Source organism: Podarcis pityusensis (assembly GCF_964106645.2).
Source record: "Podarcis pityusensis genome assembly, chromosome: 15".
NCBI classification, from domain to species: domain Eukaryota; kingdom Metazoa; phylum Chordata; class Lepidosauria; order Squamata; family Lacertidae; genus Podarcis; species Podarcis pityusensis.
Window position 1 is genome coordinate 38,515,313 of NC_138040.1, and position 16,891 is coordinate 38,532,203.

Consider the following 16,891-nt stretch of genomic DNA (forward strand, 5'->3'; position numbering starts at 1 on the left):
AATTGATCATGGTGAGGGTTTGCCAAGCGTGCCTTCCTCATAGCACGTCTCTCCCTTTTGACCTGAGTTCAAGCATCTTCAAAGCCCATGACACCTTTGGTAAAGGCTGTTCTTCAGTTGGAGCGCTCGCAAGTCAGTGTTTCCCCATTGTTGGTATATAAATTACATTTTTTTAGATTTGCCCTGAGAGGGTCTTTAAACCTCTTTTGTTGACCACCAGCATTACGCTTTCCATTTTTAAGTTTGGAATAGAGTAGTTGCTTTGGAAGGCGATAATAAAGACACCTGAACAACATGACCAGTCCAATGAAGTTGCTGTTGAAGAATGATTGCTTTGACACTGGTGATCTTTGCTATTTCCAGGACACTGGCATTAGTTCACTGCCACCCTCCAGATGTCAGTGGACTCCCAGCTCCAGCCCAACCATGAGTCTCAGTGAGGCAGTTGCCTCGGGTGGCAGGATGGAGACAGCTGGGAGAGCCAGCAGATCCAGGGGATCCAGGTGTGCTCCACATGCTGCCTCCTGCATTTGTCACCTGCACACTGCTGTCTGCTCCTCTCTGGCCTCCTTTTTCTTCCCCTGCCACCTTCAGTGCACCAAGGCTTCCCCAGGCCACCTGTGATCTACTGAGGCGGTGGCAGCAGGGGGCAGAGGCCAAAGAGATGCCGTTTTCTGTTTTGCCTCAAGCGGCAAATGTCTTGGGTTGGCCCTGCCCAACTCCAATCGTCCTTGACGATTGGCCAGGTTGTCCGGTGATGATGGAAGTTGGAATCCAACAACATCTGGATGTTGGCTACCAGGGAGCTCTCGTCACTGTCTTACAAATGGAAGCAGGTGTTCCCTTTTGAGGACAGTATCTTCTCACCAGCACGAGCTAGGAAGCAGGCAGAGAAAAATGACCTATTTTGAGATCAATTTTCCAGTGTTTGTGTGAAGAAATGTGGATGGGTCTCTCTCTTTTTTAACATTCTCCGTTTTGTTTTGGGTGTGAGTGATTTGACTGTACTGGCTGCATCTCCATGAACATGGAAGAAGAGACAGTATTAGATAAGTCTCTCTCTAAACGTGATAGAGGAGAGGAGAGCTAATGTTTCTGTGTGAATGTATGTGACACAAAGAAGTACAGAAGTTGATGTTTTCCCAAAGGAACAGGAAGAAGAAGTGAGCTGGAAGGAGAAAGTGGAAACATCTCAGAAGGAACTGCATGGCCAAGATGGGTTATGGACAGAAGGCTGAGTGCAAGTCCTGGAAAGAGAGAGAGACAGGAAGAAGCTGCACTTCAGCTAAGTAAAACTAAGCCCATGCACTGTATTTTTCGCTCTATAAGACGCACCAGACCACAAGATGCACCTAGTTTTTGGAGGAGGAAAACAAGAAAAAAAATATTCTGAATCTCAGAAGCCAGAACAGCAAGAGGGATCGCTGCGCAGTGAAAGCAGCAATCCCTCTTGCTGTTCTGGCTTCTGTGATAGCTGTGCAGCCTGCATTCGCTCCATAAGACGCACACACATTTCCCCTTACTTTTTAGGAGGGAAAAGGTGAGTCTTATAGAGCAAAAAACACGGTAAATACTTTGCATATCTTCTTCTTTAGCCATATGTTTTGTGAGCAAAAGCTTTTGAATATTTTAACGAGTGTTTGGGCATTGTTCTAATTTCAAGAAGAGAGTCAGTATTGCACATGATTTGTCTTCCTAGCTGCAATTTAGCTACGCTGCCAACAGGGCATCTGTAGCACATAACCCATCATATTTATAATTAATGAGGAAAAGAAGGAAAAAGAAAAAGGGTGCATCAAGGGGAAGAACTATTATATCATGAAAGGAAACATTTCTAAAGCCAAAACTTCCCAACCCCTGACCCACAACATACATAGCCGACTTAAAACCTGGAAATGAATTCCAGAAGCCCCAATTCCATTGGATTTCATGAACCTTGTAAACATACATCTGATTTGCATTCTTCCTTGTTTGTATTTGGGGTTGTATTTAGCATATTTGTTCAGAAAACTTGGGGGGGGGGCTGTCTGTGCTAGATCAAAACCCATTTTAAAGAAACATAATGATTGCATAATGTCTGTTTCCAAAACCTAGTGGGACATATGTGAAAACAGTTCATGGAGCTGTGAAGCTGTTGCTGCTGGTACGTCAACTTTGAAGGCTCCTGGAAGCCCAGCATGGACTGGAACGTTTTACTGGTGCCATATTGCAGGGAGTACAGCACTTCAGGTAAGTTCCATAATTAATTCCCAAGGAAACCACTTAGCTCTCTTTTGATAGAGATCTTGTTAAATGTGGTCATGGAGAGGGAGTGATTTGCATGACAGCCTTTCAACAGCAAAGAAACAAAACTGGCAAGGGAGCACAACAGAGAACAGCAAAGCCCACACAACTGCTGCCCTCCTGGGAAAGTTGCATCTCTAGAATGTTTCCAAAAGGCTCCTGTAGCAATTGAAAAACAGAGCTTCTTTTGCTCTGGTGGTCATAGCAAATGTACACTGGCAGCACACAATCTTGTTAGCAGGTGGCCATATTGCCCTGGTAGCCAGCTAATTATTTGACCATCTGGCCACTTTCAGGAAGTAGCAAGAGAGATGGCAAAGCAAGTTTTTCCTTGGCAAGCTTTTTTTCCTCCGCCTCCTCCTCCTCCTCCACCACCACCGTATCAGAAAGAGTTAACCTTCTGTGCAGCTGGATGACATCCCGTGAAACCTAAATGTATTTATATGTATTTAATGTGCACCCGCATCCACACACCCAGCTAATTAGAAAGAAGTTTAGAGTATCACTGAGCCGCTTCTATAGGGAGTGGTTGCCAGACCAGGGTCCTCTTCCTGCAGAGCCTTCCTCGGCCCAGCAGGCATCTTAGATGAATGCTGCTTGTTGTTCTGATCTAATGATGCCACTTCTGCAATTGTTGCAATGTTTGGAGACCCTAGAAATACAATGATAATATAAACCAAGATGTTGTTGTGCCTTTTTCTGATCAGTTGAGGAGGTTGAGAGTGCTGCTGAACCCAGCCCTGCTTTTAGAGGGGAAGGTAATTGGGGGTGGGGGCAGTGGCGTAGCGTGGGGGGTGCCAGGGGGGCCGGCCGCACCAGGCGCAACATGGGCGGGGGGCGCGCTCGCACTAGCAGCTCTCTGCCCCTACTAAAATCCACGGGTTAGGGAGCCCGCGCTCGCTCGGCTTGGCGAGGAGGTCGCGGAAGGGGGAGAGCGAAGCCTTCTGCCGCGGGCAAAAAAAGGAGAGGAAGCCGGGTGGGCGGGCGGGCGGGCTGGCTGGCGGGGGTCTGGCTGCGCCTGCTGCTGCCGGTGCAGGGCAAGGCAAGCAGAGCGAGGAGGAGAGAGAGGGGAAGGGGGGGGGAAGCAGCTAGGAAACGCTGCGGTGTGGAGGAGGAATCAATTAAGGAGAGAAAGCGAAAAGCCTTGGAGAAAGGGAAAAAAGGAAAGAAAAGAGGCAGCTCCAGGAGAGCGCGGGGAAAAGAGAAGCCTCGCTGCTGCTGCTGCTTGGGAGAGTAAATTACTGTACTTGCCTTGCCCCGGGTTAGGGGGCGCAAATTACTTGCCTTGCCCCGGGTGCTGATAACCCACGCTACGCCGCTGGGTGGGGGTGGTCAAGTTTCAAAACCAAAAACAACCCAGAAAACTAGAAACCAAATGTGCTGAGAAGGTTCTCAGGGAAATGGTAGAAAAAATCATTTTGGGGCGGCAACAGGAATTCAGTGCTGTTGGTTTGATCGGCTGAAGGTTAAAAGAAAGACACAAGGATTTTTCTATATGAGATTGCTCAGCCTCTGCCCTTCAGTATACCAGCTGCCAACCCAAATGCACCTACCCTACAGTTTCGGGAGGAATATCAGGGCCAAGAGGATGGAAACAGATGAAATAGACAAATCAGAGCAGTCTCATAAAAATCTTCAAGATAAGATCAAATTACTTTTAGCCTACAACCAACGAGAGGAACCCAATGCCATAATCAGTGCAGAACACCAGAACTTGATCTCCTCTGAGCAAGTCTCCCCAGTGGCGTAGGAAGGAGGGTGCGGGCTGCCCCGGGTGTCACCATTGAGGGGGGTGACAAAACGCCGGGCGGTGGCTTGGGCACAGGCTCCGCGCTGCCCAAAATGGCAGCGTGGGGCTTGTGTCTACCCGCCGCCTTCCCCTCAGCTGCCTCCCTCTCATTGAGGCTCCGCTGCTGCTGCACGAGTTCCAGCCGCTGATGGATCGCGCGCGCGTGGCTGCTGCTGGAGGGCAGCGCGCGAGAGGGTGATCCGGCGCTGCTGGAGACCTTCGCCCGCGACCTCTTCGCCCGAGCTGGAGCCGCGCAAGGAGGAGGAGGTAGCGAGGGCGCAGCCGGTTCATCCCGGGGCGCGCAGGGTCCGTGTGTGCGTAGGCAGCGGAGGCGCCGTGCGCGCTGCTCTTCGTGCTCTTCCGCGCAGGATTCGCTCGCGCCGCCCCCGCGCGTGCCAGGAGCGGCTCTGCCTGAGCGAGATCCTCCACGACGTGCGAGGCTCTGTGCAGCGCACCGTGCCTTGCTCACCCCACCTCCATCCCCGGCTCGCCCCAACCCCTGGGCGCAAGGCATGTGCGCCACACCGGGCGCCCTAGTGGCTAGCTCCGCCACTGAGAAACATGCCTATAACACAGGATTCAGGCTAACTTTTGGAACCAACTCCAGCCCTGGACACTGAAGTTGAAACTTCACCCTCTGGACTCCAACCTGGAAAAACCCAGCATTAACCTCAAGGAACGAGGCGACTGCCAGTGCATCCAGCCCCCATCCCAGGAGAGGGAGATAAATATGGCAGATCTGCATCAAAACGATTTATACCCATCTGTCACCATTGTGAAAAGATGGTCATCCCATACAAAATCTAGGGTGAACGAGGTAGTCAATCCAGTGGAAGATATAAGGTTGCTAGAGAGAGAAAGCAAAGAGGCAGAGCTGTTTCTATTTGTTTAGCTATGGATATCCACAACTGCATCCAAAAGCAGAAGACAGCCAGGGAGCCCCAGACACATGCAGAAGCAAGGGCCATCAAGTGAGTGATGGGAAAGATCTTGACTTGGTTGGTTGCTGCCAGTCCGAGCATACCATACTGGGCTAGATGAACCAACACTCTGGTGTGCTATAAGGCAGCTTCCCATGTCTGATGTGTGCTTCTGGATATGTATGGTGCAGCTGTGGTTCTAATGATTAATTGCTCCCATTGTGAGCCGGATGTGCATTATGTGACTAATTTTCGCTGCATTAATGAATCTCCAGATTGACATTCAAAGACTTTCTCCCCTTTCTTCTTACAATAACCTCTGCTGTTAATGGATTTTGATGGACTCTGGTAAGTGCACGATGACGGGAACACTACACAAAGGTTCTTGTTAGTGTTTTTCCCCAAACACAGTGTGGGTCATACCAGTTACGGCTTGTACTGTGATGGTCTTCTCCACGTGTGGGCACTCACTGCAAAAGGGCCACTTCCTGAGGGTTGACCCCAGCTGGAGCTTTTGTACTTCAAATAACTGCATCTGAGCAGGGATTTGAATCTGAGCATCCCACATCCAAACACATCAGCTCTCTATGGAAGCACCATCCCAATATTATTATGGCACATGGGGACAACAATTGGATTTTGGCACATGCTGAAGGAAACCCTGGAGCTAACATGAGTCCTCCACAATTCAGATGCTCACCTAAATGACCATAGAAAGGTGAGCAGGTTTGTTCACATTCCTGGCAGGTAGCCTCACTAAAAGAGCATTTGGCAGAATGTCTGGAAAAAAGCTATGAATGTACAAACTGTGGGCAGATCTGCACCATACATTTAAAGCACATCCTATGCACATACAACAAAGCATACAACATCCCCCAAAGAATGCTGGGAACAGTAGTTCTTTAAAGGGTTCTGTGAATTGTAGCTCTGTGATGGAGAAACTACAGTTCCCAGCATTCTTTGGGGGAAGTCAGGTGCTTTGAGGATGCACACACACTATACCTTTAAAGCACATTTATTTGTTTTACAGTCATACCTCGGGTTGAAGTAGCTTCGGGATGAGGATTTTCGGGTTGCGTGCTGCGGCGACCCGGAAGTAGCGGAGCACGTTACTTCTGGGTTTCGCCGCTCGTGCATGCGCAGATGATCAAAATGACGTCACGCGCATGCGCGGATGCAGCAAATAGCGACATACACAGACACGGAGACGCAGGTTGCGTTCACTTCTGGATGTGAACGGGGCTCCGGAATGGATCTTGTTCGTATCCAGAGGTACCACTGTATTTCATAGAATGTATACACTGCTTGATTTTAACACCAAAAAATCCCCAAAACCCTCATTGAAACACATTATTTCCCTCTGAGCACAGAGTTACCATCCCCAGCAACACTTAATAGTACCATCACTGGGGCCCATCATTGTCTCTTGTGGGAATGAGTTCCATAGTTTAACTATTTCTTTTATGTGTCTTGAATCTTCCAACATTCAGCTTTACGCGGGTGGCGCTGTGGGTTAAACCACAGAGCCTAGGACTTGCCGATCAGAAGGTTGGTGGTTCGAATCCCCATGACGGGGTGAGCTCCTGTTGCTCGGTCCCTGCTCCTGCTAACCTAGCAGTTCAAAAGCACGTCAAAGTGCAAGTAGATAAATAGGTACCGCTCCGGCGGAAAGGTAAGTGGTGTTTCCGTGCGCTGCTCTAGTGCGTCAGAAGCAGCTTAGTCATGCTGGTCACATGACCCGGAAGCTGTATGCCGGCTCCCTTGGCCAGTAAAGAGAGATGAGTGCCACAACCCAGAGTCGGCCACGACTGGACCTAATGGTCAGGGGTCCCTTTACCTTTATGAGTTCTTGTGACCTGAGAAAGAGAGAGGGCGAGAGAGAGAGAGCTTTTCTCTATCCACTTTCTGTATGCCAGGGATCAATTTATAAACTTCTATCATTTCACTTCTTATTTGCCTTTTCTCTAAACTAAGAAGTCCCAGACTCTGCAACCTTCCCTCATGGGGGAATATAAATACAAACGAAGGAAAACAAATCTTTATACATTTGCCACTGCTAATACTACCCACTTGAGGACACTATATATTCTTGCACTTTATAAAAATCCAATTCTGTAAATAATTGCAAATTATGTATAATTGCAATTGGGATAAGTATGAATAAAGTATGCTAATTAGACATCTTATCTAATTTACTGTCACGTTGATAGCGTCTGTCTTTTGAAGAGAAGCAAAATGCCAACGATGACGTTTGCTAGGAATGAAATACAAAGGCAACAGGGGAGAGAAACATGTGCCGTAAGATGAACATAATAAAGCAAGAGAGATGTATCTAGGGAGAGCTAATGAAGTAACTACTGGAAAACAAGAAAATCTACAATCAGATGGAAGCTCAACTAAAATGGTGGCTCTGCACATGGGCACATAAAACATCAATATTATCCTACAATGCTTGGCCATGCTGTCAAGATCTTTCTATAACATATACTCAGACTTGAGTCCTGTTCTGCAAAGGACCCCAGCAACACTTTATTTTCATGATTTCTGCCTCCAATTGCTTCCTGTTCAGCAGGGGTGGGAAACTTTGTTCAGCCCAAAGGCTACCTTCCAATGTAGATAGCTTCTCCAGGGGCACATTCCAGCGCTGGGCAAGGCGGGGGCAGAAGTGAGTGGAGCAATAGATGTGTGTCTTCCTTTTGTACATTAGATTTCATCTCTTCTTTTTTTAAATAAATAAATAAATAAATATATTCAAATTTTGACATTTACAAACAACTGTCAAACAACCAAAATAAAAAGAGAATTCCGTAGATTCCTCTGGACTTCCCTCCTCCCCTTTGTGGGTCCTTAGTTAACTTTTTCCTCCTGCGTCTTCTCTAGTAATCCAAATCTATTAAGTCTCCATTATAACCATAATTCAACGTTAACCTACAAGTATTATTCCAATCCTACTAATAATTTTCATTGTTTACAATGATTTTTAAGGGAAATTATATATTTTCCTCATTCCTTATTAAAGTTTTGGTCTTTCTGATTTCTGATTCTTCTGGTCATTTTTGCCATTTTGGCATAGTCCATCAACTTAACATGCCATTCTTCTCTGGTAGGGACTCTGTCCTCTTTCCATCTTTGAGCTAGTAACATCCCAGCAACAGTGGTCATGTACATAAATAGTCTTTTCTGATCTGTTGGTATTTCGGCACCTAGAATTCCTAGAAGGAAAGCTTTGATTTTTTAAAAAGAAAAAAGTTATTTTCAACATTTTTTTCAGTTCATTATATAACATCTCCCAGAATGTGCCACAATAGATTACATTTCAACCCCACAAAAGTCAGGGGGTTATATATGCACACATACCTCTCTCCATTTCTGCAACCAGACAAGAAAGAGTTACAAGATCCTAGTTTCAGGATACACCACTGTCAGGAAAAATCAGTAAGTTAGGGTGTGCAGCAGAGCTCCCTGGCAAGAGGGATTGACTGGTAACATGCTTTATGAATTGTAGCTGTAGCAACTCTTAGCACCCTTAAAAAACTACACTTCCCAGGATTCTTTGGGTGGGGGAACCATCACTGTTGTGATGGTCAGAGGCAAGTTTGCTTCAAAACACCAGCTGCTTGAAACCGGAGGGGAGAGTGTGTCTGGCATCAGTGGCGTAGCGTGGGTTCTCAGCACCCGGGGCAAGGCAAGTAATTTGCGCCCCCTAACCCGTGGATTTTAGCACTCGAGTCTCTTCCGCACCCCCTCCAGATGTTGCGCCAGGTGCAGCAGGCCCCCCTGCACCCCCCACGCTACGCCACTGCTCCAACCACAAGTCTTCAGGACAGCCATCCGAAGGCTGGCGCGGGGAGAAGGTCTCTCCGCCCGACCGCCAGGCTTCGGAGCAGCCTTCCGAAGGCTGGTGCGGGGAGAAGGTCTCTCCGCCCCACCGCCAGGCTTCGGAGCAGCCGTCCGAAGGCTGGTGCGGGGAGAAGGTCTCTCCGCCCGACCGCCAGGCTTCGGAGCAGCCTTCCGAAGGCTGGCGCGGGGAGAAGGTCTCTCCGCCCCACCGCCAGGCTTCGGAGCAGCCTTCCGAAGGCTGGCGCGGGGAGAAGGTCTCTCCGCCCCACCGCCAGGCTTCGGAGCATCCTTCCGAAGGCTGGTGCGGGGAGAAGGTCTCTCCGCCCCACCGCCAGGCTTCGGAGCAGCCATCCGAAGGCTGGCGCGGGGAGAAGGTCTCTCCGCCCCACCGCCAGGCTTCGGAGGAGCCTTCCGAAGGCTGGCGGTGGGGCGGAGAAACCTCCTCCCGCCGCCAGGCTTCGGAGCAGCCTTCCGAAGGCTGGCGGTGGGGCGGAGAGCCCTCCTCCCGCCCCCAGCCTTCGGAGCAGCCTTCCGAAGCCTGGCGGCGGGAGGAGGTCTCTCCGCCCCACCGCCAGCCTTCGGAGGAGGTCCGAGGACAGTGGGGTTCCTGCTTCCTCCAGGAGGGCCGGCCAAACGCGCCCCCCCCAAATGTTGCGCCCGGTGCGGCCGGCACCCCTGGCACCCCCCACGCTATGCCACTGTCTGGCATTACTGCTTGCAGGTTTCCCATAGGCATGGGGTTGGCATGCACAAGAACCAGATGCTAGACAATAATAATGATGATGATGATGATAATAATAATAATAATAATAATAATAATAATAATAATAAATTTATTTATACCCCGCCCATCTGGGACGCGGGTGGCGCTGTGGGTTAAACCACAGAGCCTAGGACTTGTCGATCAGAAGGTTGGCGGTTCGAATCCCCGCAACGGTGTGAGCTCCTGTTACTTGGTCCCTGCTCCTGCCAACCTAGCAGTTCGAAAGCACCTCAAAGTGCAAGTAGATAAATAGGTACCGCTCTGGCAGGAAGGTAAATGGCATTTCCATGCGCTGCTCTGGTTCGACAGAAGCAACTTAGCCATGCTGGCCACATGACCCGGAAGCTGTATGCCTGCTCCCTCGGCCAATAAAGCAAGATGAGCACCGCAACCCCAGAGTCGTCCACAACTGGACCTAATGGTCAGGGGTCCCTTTACCTTTACCTTTTACCATCTGGCTGAGTTTCCCCAGCCACTCTGGGTGGCTCCCAATCGAGTGTTAAAAACAATACAGCATTAAACTTCCCTAAACAGGGCTGTCTTCAGATGTCTTTTAAAGATAAGATAGCTGCTTGTTTCCTTCACATCTGGTGGGAAGGCGTTCCACAGGGCGGGTGCCACTACCGAGAAGGCCCTCTGCCTGGTTCCCTGTAACTTGGCTTCTCACATGGAGGGAACCGCTAGAAGGCCCTTGGCACTGGACCTCAGTGTCCGGGATGAACAATGGGGGTGGAGATGCTCCTTCAGGTATACTGGACTGAGGCTGTTTAGGGCTTTTAAGGTCAGCACCAACACTTTGAATTGTGCTCAGAAACGTACCGGGAGCCAATACAGATCTCTCAGGACCGGTGTTATGTGGTCCCAGTGGCCACTCCCAGTCACCAGTCTAGCTGCTGCATTCTGGATTAATTGCAGTTTCTGGGTCACCTTCAAAGGTAGCCCCACGTAGAGCGCATTGCAGTAGATGAGCCATTTCCCTGATCCAACAAGGCATCTTCTTCTGTTTTTACTGATAAAGTGCTTTAAATGCCTGATGTGGAAGCAGACTGGAGAAAAGGAGAAAGAGAGAAGACGGAATTGACAGATTCATCCATCAGAGAGCCGGTGTGGTGTAGTGGTTAAGAGCGGTAGACTCGTAATCTGGTGAACTGGGTTCGTGTCTCCGCTCCTCCACATGCAGCTGCTGGGTGACCTTGGGCCAGTCACACTTCTCTGAAGTCTCTCAGCCCCACTCACCTCACAGAGTGTTTGTTGTGGGGGAGGAAGGGAAAGGAGATTGTTAGCTGCTTTGAGACTCCTTAGGGTAGTGATGAAGCAGAATATCAAATCCAAACTCTTCTTCTCCTCCTCTGCTTATTCTTGTCCTTTTCTGCATTGTTAGAAAACAGAACATACATAAATGTCCTTTGCGAGGTGTCAAAATGACGTGTATGGTTCTCTGTGCCCTTGAGAACATTCAGTACTTGCAACTTCACGGGGAGACTGTTCAGTGAAACAACACAGTTGTGAGTTTGGTAAAACGTTGTTAGTTATTTTCCCTGAACAGTTTTTTTTTAAAGCTATTTTATCGGCTTTCCTCATTTCCTGCCTTGTTGTTAAAATATCCGTACCCTCATTTTTTTGAGGGCAGAGGCTGTTGAGTCCTTTCTCTTCATTAGTATCACTTTGGACGCTTCTCTCTTAGACATCTCATGTTTCCAGACTTAGCACACTCTGGTCCTCTGCAATTTGCTTGCCTCCCATTGTTTGATCTTCTCGGTCTCTGCTTCAGGCACGGCCCATGAGGTTGCCATAGAAACCACTCAGTTAACTAGCCTTGCCACAGGATTTCACACACACACAAAATACAAACTAGGTGTGCTGGTCCTGAGGGTTAACCGTGCGGCAAGGTCTGAGTCCAGCTGAAGCGGGGTCCAAGGCAGGGAGTCTGGTGAGGTCAGGAACTCTGGCAGAAGAGCAGGACAGGGTGCAGGCAGGAACAGGCTACCAACAATGTTGCTCCCGCAACCTGGGACTGGGGCTCGCTGGCTTTTATCTGCCCTGAGGCATAGGGCGGCCCTGGTCCACAGGTGACTCGCCTCTCCTAGGCTGGAGGTGAGCACTCCTCCTGCAGGAACTTAGTTCCCTCCGCCTCTCTGCCCTGAGCCTCTGCAGCTCAGGAGAGGCTGGAGGGTTACCGGACCCAGAGGCAACCTCAGCTTCCCCTGACGGGGCTGAGAGTGGAGCACTTGCAGGCAATGGGTCCTCCATCACTTCAGGAGCCAGAGCAGACTCAGTTGGTGCCTGCACCTGAGGATCCAACACAGGACCCTTCAGGCTCATGCCCCAGCCCCAGCTCAGCTGGTTCTGGAGGCGGGGACTCCTGTGCAGGCTGGGATTCCTCAGGCTCAGCCTCCGAGTCCGAATCCCAGGCCATCACACCAGGCCCAAATAAGCCCTAAAATGCTTTAAATGGAAAACAACAGTTTGATGATTAGCTGTATAATGACATGGCATCTCAACACTTCACAGCTGATAAACAGGAGCCCTTCAGAATCACAGCATCATAGAATTATAGAACAGTAGGGTTGGAAGGGACCCAAGAGTCATCTAGTCCAGCCCCCTGCAATGCAGGAATCTCAGCTAAGGCATCCATGATTGAACTGTAGAGCTGGACGGTTGTAGATGTTCAGATGATCCTCCCCACCCACACATCCATACACCTTGAAAGAAGGCATGAGGCAGGTGGTGAATCTAAGGAGGCTTAGCATGGAGGAGGAGGAGGAGTTTGGACTTGATATCCCATTTTATCACTACCCTAAGGAGTCTCAAAGTGGCTCACAATCTCCTTTCCCTTCCTTCCCCACAACAAACACTCTGTGAGGTTCCGCAACTTCAAAAACCTATCTGTAACTTGGAGAAGTGTTTTCCTTTGAAGTATGAATCAACCCCCCCCCCAATCCATGGCAGTATGCATAAAGAACTAACATGGGCAAGTGTCCAGCTTATGGTCCAACTGTGGCCCCCCAAAAAAAGTTTTCTGGCAAATAAACTGTGACCAATGTAACGTGACTAACATAACATGGGAAAATTCATTGATCAACACCCATAAATAAATCCTCTTACTTCCTCTATGCCAGGGATACCCAATGGAATGCCCTTCAGAGATTGTTTGACTATATCCGCAATCGTTTTAGACTACCAACTATCCCAGTGGGCTTGATGGGAGTTGTAGTCCCAGAACATCTGGAGGGTACCATGTTGGCAACCCAACCCTATGGCAATCAGCCACAGGCAAACTTGAAAGTTTCATTATTGCCTCATTCATTTGCCAGAGCAAGTTGAGATACCAATTACCTTGCAGGTCCAGATGGTTATTTTGCATTATTTTATTAAATTTCTATACCAGCCTTCATCTGAAGATCACTGGGCAGTTTATACCACCACTCCTGCTCTGAAAAAGCACCAGAGCTGTGCTCCTCTTCATCTCCCCTTGACTATGCCACTGTTAGCTTGGCCCTTTGAAAAGCCACACTTGCCGAATCGTCCTCTTCTATACATGACTCTATTGCTGGGATGGAAGAAAGAGCCATATAGTTTGCGGGTACACGCGCTAAACCCTGTCTGTGGTGCCTACCCCTTTACCCCAAATGATGAGACAAGAGACCAGAGTATGGGTTCAAATTGGCCATAACTTTATTGAACTTCAGAAATGGGAAACTTGGCACAGGCCTTGACAGGTAACCCTCTCAGCCCACCTGGCTGAGGATACACAGGCAGATGAGGTTCAGTGAGAGGGGACTGCAAAGCGCAAACTTACACAGCATGCCCTTCCACCGACCTCGTCCTGGGAGTTTGACCTACATGCCGCTGCTCTAGGGCCAGGGACTCCCAGTTTTTGCCCTTTAACGGGCCCCGCAAGCGATGCCGCATGGGGAGGGAGCATGGGGAGGGAGCATGAATGCATCCCCCCTGACTTGATGTTAGACTAAAGGCTACCTTGCCAAGGCCTAAAATTCACCACCCGAGGCCGTAAGGGGCCTCGCCGCCAAGTCCCACAACTGAGGACCAATCAAACCCTGCAGTCTATCCAGTCCCCAAGGACTCGTCGCAAGTCATGGAGCCAGAGGTCATTACCCAGTGGGGTCAGGTGCACTCCATCCTCCCGGAATAGGTCAACTCTATCTGCTGTGATGGTGGGATATGGGATAGAGAACCCACCAATTTGCCGCATGGTATTGAGCATGGCCCTGTTAATTTTTTCCACAGCATAATTGATGCGAGAGGGATTGGAAGCTCCTCTCCAGTGAAGACGGGGTAGGAGATTGGACCAGCCGATAGTGATTGTCGGGTACAAGACATGCAGGCTTTTTATATCTGCCCCTGCAGCAATGCCTTTTTGGTCCACTAGATCATTCTCTCCCGCATGTATAATCAAGACCCTCGAAGGGCCATGCGCTGTTGCTGGGATGGAAGAAAGAGCCATATAGTTTGATGGAGAAAGTGAAGATAAACAAACAAACTGGCAGGGGGTGGGGGCTGTAGTATTTTGGTCATCTTCTTCTTGGTTTCTGCTCAAATCTCAGTGTGCATTTCTGGCACTACTGAATTTTAAATAGGCTGGCAAATACATAAACCCACAAGACGAGAGACAAAGCTAATCCTGGAGAACAACAAGAGCCCAGGAAGGACTCCTGCTGCTCTTGCTCAAAAACCAATCAGGCAGCCAGAGCAAATGATCAAGCACTTGAGCAAAGAGGCTTGGAAAGGGGAAATTTCACACAGCTACATCCAGAAGCCACACAGAGACATTCAGAAAATCATGACATGGGCCTGCACAGACTAGCTCAGCAAGCGAAGGACTTAGAAAAGAATCATCCAGGATTATCGGATACTGTCAAACAAAATGAGCCAAATCACTTAGTTTCATAAAGCAGGGATATAAATCCAAAACGCCTACGCAGTACATCTTTTTCTTTTCTTTTGGTGCATTCATCATGATTTGCGCTGATATAGAAAAATAGGGGTGGTTGGCTTTTGCTGCCCAACTCCCCAAGGGACTGAGTCCCCTAAGTCCATGATCGGTCGGAGATGAAAGGATGGCGGTAGGATGCAGTGAAAGCAAAGCAGATCTTTATTTTTCTGTTGCAACAGAGCTCCCTCCCCTCCTAGCAAGGAGGCAAGAGAGACCCAGAACCAAGAAGAAACATCTCTTTTAAGGGGGTGCATTTTGGCGTGGAGAAGGAGGGCAATTCCTTCTATAAACAGAGAGACATCACACATAAGATGGCGTTACTGTGGCTCAGGCAGGCCAAGGTGGGATATTCCTGAGGATTTATGAGTAACAATTGATGGAATTGTATATGTTTCGCCTAGGAAAGAGGAGATATTATAGCCATCTTCAAATATCTAAAGGGCAGTCACATGGAAGATGGAGCAAGCTTGTTTTCTCCTGCTCCAGAGGCTAGGACCTGAACCAACGGCTTCAAGTTATGAGAAAGGAGATCCCAACTAAACATCAGGAAGAACTTTCTGATGGTAAAAGCTGTTCAATAGTAGAATGGTCCGCCTGCCGCCTCCCCCTCAGCTGTAGGGCGGCTGAGTGGGAGGAGGCAGGCAGACTCCGGAGGCCCCCCTGCCCTGGCTGACCCTGCCCCGCAGGTGGCTGGCCCCGTCCCTGGGCACAGGGCACATGCACCGCCCCAGGCGCCCGATTGGCTTGCTCCGCCGCTGCCCTTGAGGTCCCTTCCAACTCTACAATTCTGTGATTCTGTGGTAACAAAGTACAGTCATACCTCATGTTATGTTTGCTTCATGTTACGTTCTTTCAGGTTACGTCCCACAGTGACCTGGAAGTACCGGAAAGGGCTACTTCCAGGTTTTGCCGCTCGCACATGCGCAGACATGCAAAATGATGTCACGTGCATGCGCAGAAGCGGCAAATTGCAACCTGTGCATGCGCAGATGCGCCGCTGTGGGTTGCGCTCTTTTCATGTTGCAAACTGGCCTCCGGAACGGATCCCGTTCACAACCAGAGGTATCACTGTACAGTGGTACCTTGGGTTACATACGCTTCAGGTTACATACGCTTCAGGTTACAGACTCCGCTAACCCAGAAATAGTACCTTGGGTTAAGAACTTTGCTTCAGGATGAGAACAGAAATTGTGCGGCGGCAGCGGGAGGCCCCATTAGCTAAAGTGGTGCTTCAGGTTAAGAACAGTTTCAGGTTAAGAATGGACCTCCGGAACAAATAAAGTACTTAACCCGAGGTACCACTGTATGCCTAAATTTCATTAGAGAATAAAATGGCAGATTTGTCCATCCTTACGTCCAGGTAAGTGGGATTAGGACTACAAGCAGTGCTGTTTTTCTGGGAGTACTAAAGGGTATGCAGTCCCAGCTTCCCCCTCCCCCCCATTAAAAGTGTGGCACTTGAACACAGAGTTTGAAGTGTGAGCCATGTCTGGAAAATGCAGAGGAAGGTAAGTGCAGATAATCTTTAATCACTGTACTGTGTTCAGTTCTCTGCGCAGATATTTAAGAACACAGAGGAGCTAGAATGTGTCCACAGGAGGGTGACAAACATGATGAAGAGCCTGGACACTATGCCCTATTAGGAAAGGTCGAAGTCACAGGTTATGGTCAACCTGGATAAAAGATGTCTTAATTGGTGATAGGATAGCCATCTTCAAATATTTAAAGTGCTGTGACATGGTAGATGGAGCAAAGTTGATTGCTGTTGCTCCAAAGGTCAGGATTTGAACAAAGGTCAGGGTTTTTAAAATAAACATTCCAAATAACTTCTTGACGGTACAAGCTGTGTGGGACAGTTTGCCTTGGGAGGTGGTTTACTCCTCTTCAGCAGAGGTTTCCAATAAAAGCCTGCATGGTCACCTATCAGGGATGCTGCAGCTGTGGATCTTCTGCATCAACAGGGGGTTGTACCAGAGACCTTTAGGTCATCCTCTGACCCTCCACCTAAAAATCTAGATGTCAGGGGGGAACAGATCTAAACAGAGCCTTCATTCTGACATGTTGTTTTCTATGTGCAGCAATTATCACTTGTAGTTTGGAAGTGATGCAAAGCAATCAAATCAAGAAAAGGGGCTTTGTTGTTTAAATTAGCTAACAAATACATAACTGAAAAGGTGGCTTTTGATGTTTTTGTAGTAAAGCATGACAGATTGTTTTAATGATCAACGGTGGCTGGGTAGCAAACTTGACATTTTGCATCCAGAATAGGAGATTATGTTTTTAGAAATTATTCATGGCTTGAAGTCCAAACAAATACCTTTGATCTAATCTTATACAGAGGC

The 16,891-nt window shown here is 48.8% G+C and overlaps 1 long non-coding RNA gene across 1 annotated transcript in view; it reads left to right on the forward strand.

The window, feature by feature from the left end:
- The window catches only part of LOC308463917, a 49,183-nt gene extending 42,884 nt beyond the window's left edge, over positions 1 to 6,299 (forward strand). The window contains exons 3-4 of the long non-coding RNA XR_013979822.1: positions 2,115 to 2,229; positions 6,023 to 6,299. This is a non-coding gene — a long non-coding RNA (uncharacterized lncRNA). The remainder of the gene's footprint in view (positions 1 to 2,114; positions 2,230 to 6,022) is intronic.
- Positions 6,300 to 16,891: the final 10,592 nt, after the last annotated feature.